This window comes from Micropterus dolomieu, linkage group LG05 (assembly GCF_021292245.1).
Source record: "Micropterus dolomieu isolate WLL.071019.BEF.003 ecotype Adirondacks linkage group LG05, ASM2129224v1, whole genome shotgun sequence".
Taxonomy (NCBI): domain Eukaryota; kingdom Metazoa; phylum Chordata; class Actinopteri; order Centrarchiformes; family Centrarchidae; genus Micropterus; species Micropterus dolomieu.
Window position 1 is genome coordinate 8705391 of NC_060154.1, and position 2764 is coordinate 8708154.

The window sequence follows — 2764 nt, forward strand, 5'->3', positions numbered from 1 at the left end:
TTTGATACATAAAATTATGTTAATATCAGTGTAAAAATTATTACTGTTTGGTATTAATACCATGATTGAAATTATCAATGAAGAGATGACATGATCATCTACCGTATATGTTGGGAAGAGGCCATGCAAGGCATCTGGTGTGTGTGTCGGCTTTGTGTCACATCAGAACAGTCCTGTCAGATTGTGTGTGGGCCGTGGTGCTGAGTCTGTGTCACATTGTGTTCCCATCTCAGCATATTAGAGCTGAACCTCTGTGATGATGCAGCAAACACAGTGACATCAAAGAGAATGAAGAGTAACATAGTACAAATATACTAATACACACTATTTTATATTAATTCTACTTCACTTTCCAGCACTGTCCTTGAGGTTTGAGGTGAGATACTAGAATTAATAGTTGTGGATGTGGGGAGAGACCCATAGAGCAGGGTCCAGAATTGTGTGCTGCACCCTTGTTTGAACAGTTGATGAGTTATTTTTTTTTCTCACAGGACAGGCCAGGGTTTGCTGACCTTAAGTGGCTTTATCATTATTATTTTTTTTTAGATTGTGGCCGACTAACTTTGGGAGCTTAAACAGAGCCACAATTGAATAAATATGTCAGACTGTGATATAGTATTCCTGTACAATATCCTGTTAAGTACTCCTGTCATATTCTATTCTTAGAGCACCACTATAAAGCTGTAAGACACATCTATTTAGTCCTGAAACATTAGGCAATTGTTTCAATGATCGATCAACAGATTTATTTAACATGTTGCTGTTTTATATTATTGCAAATTGAACATATTTGGCTTTTTGTTGGACAAAAACAAGCAACTGGTAAATGTGATCTTGGGCTCTGGGAGCTTGTGATGGGCATTTTCTTTTTACTTTTCTGACATTTTATAGGCAATAATTGATAAATTAAAAGAAATAGTGGACAGACAAATAATTAATGTCAATTTATTCCATACCCGCTATGTTACTAAAGTGAGGCACGATACGAGATGAACAAATCCCTGTTATCTTCGTTGCCATCTTGACTGTAAGGAAGCCAGTAGGGACACGAGTGAGATTTAACTCTTCTTTGTTTGGGATGGGTTTTATTTAGTTCTAAATAAATGATAATGTTTGAATTAATAAGTTTGGACTTATTGTTCTTTTTATTGTTTCCTAATGAAGTTTAGCTGTACGGTTAGGCAGGTTAGGTTAATACCATTTCATCTGTATAAATGCATCTTAAAGAAAACTGAGACTATACTGCCCTCCATTCTACTACTCTCATGCATACACACTACACAGTCTCCCCTGCACTCCCTGCTCCCCACCCACATGCCCCCAGACATACCTGGCGGAGATCTGCACTCTACTGAGTGCATTCTTCTAGTTGATACTGTTTTACATACTAGAGGCCCTTTTTTCAGTGCAGGACCCAGGTGCACAGCACAGTTCTGAATTGGAACACAGCCTAATGAAACATGACAAACGTGTGGGAATCCACCAGAAGCATGACTGTTAACACTCAGAGGTAAGACGAGGCTATGAGGAGAAAAAAACAGCAGAAACATTAGGAATATATTCATGCTTTGCTTTTAATCACTTAATAGAAAAAAGTATTTCAGTTTTATTCTTGGACACAATATACAATATAATACCATACATTGTGTGAAACATTTAATAACCCACCTGCAACAACTGGCGGACTTGAACATATTGACATTTAAAATAAAATAAAAACCCATCTCTCATGCAGATAGTGCTAAATCTGGCTAACCATTTGGACACAACTAGGACCAAAAAAGCTATAACATAGATAAACATGTTAATACTGACAAATTTGAATTTCAAAACTGCTAACAGGTTTGGTCAGAAAGAGGTCACACATTAGCACAATCAGTTACATAAGATCATGTTTTGTTGTTAATTCAGAACTATTCACGTCAGTGCTGGGCGTATTGTAGCATGCTACCAATACAGTCCCTGTGTTATCTACTTTTACATGAAGTGCGTTAAGTGTAAAAGGAGACAATCGCTTTGTGTTTGTCAGTCTAACCTGTATCTGGCCTTATATATCAGCAATCTGCATTCAAATGCTGGGTGGAGAAGCTTCGGTAGTGACAAGCTGCTAAGAGAAAATAAGCTATTTGTGTACTTTGATACCAAGCATTGACTGAGCTTCTGTGTTCCTTAGCTAGCTTGTATGTATCCTATATCCAAGCCTATGCAGTTTAAGATGTCCACTATGTCGCCTTTGGGTTACCAAATTGCTGCTGTCAGATAAAAACCCTGTAGCTTCAAATACTCAGTTGGACCAAAATTGTTTTCCATCAAAACAAATATGTAAGAAATAAAATGAGAACATGCAAAGTCCTCTGTAAAATTTGGGCTATTTAAGAAATGTAACTAAGCTGAAATTTAGCTGAGAGACTAAACTTTTCATAAAAAGGAAAAATACCTAGATATTAAGATTTGAAAGTGATACCAAAGTGAGAACATTTTTGGTTTAATATTCATGCATTTTATATATATATATATATATATATATATATAATATAAAAATGCTACTTTGGAGTTCCAAGGTTCTCAATCTGACAACAACATGTCTCTGGGCCTCAAAACATTGTGCGAATATATACTTTATATATATATATATATATATATATATATATATATATATATATATATATATATATTTAGAGTGATTAATGAACTGTATAAAATAAATTGTTCTTTTGTAATTTATTTTTAGCTTTGGAAATATTGTTGTTTTACATTCATGGCA

General features: G+C 35.1%; 1 protein-coding gene across 4 annotated transcripts in view; it reads right to left on the reverse strand.

Moving 5' to 3' along the window:
* Positions 1-1556: 1556 nt before the first annotated feature.
* pde4ba (phosphodiesterase 4B, cAMP-specific a) overlaps positions 1557-2764 on the reverse strand; it is a 188560-nt gene continuing 187352 nt past the window's right edge. For all 4 annotated transcript variants that reach the window (XM_046049246.1, XM_046049247.1, XM_046049248.1 and 1 more), the window contains one exon: positions 1557-2617. The gene's annotated coding sequence lies outside the window, so the exon portion shown is untranslated. The remainder of the gene's footprint in view (positions 2618-2764) is intronic.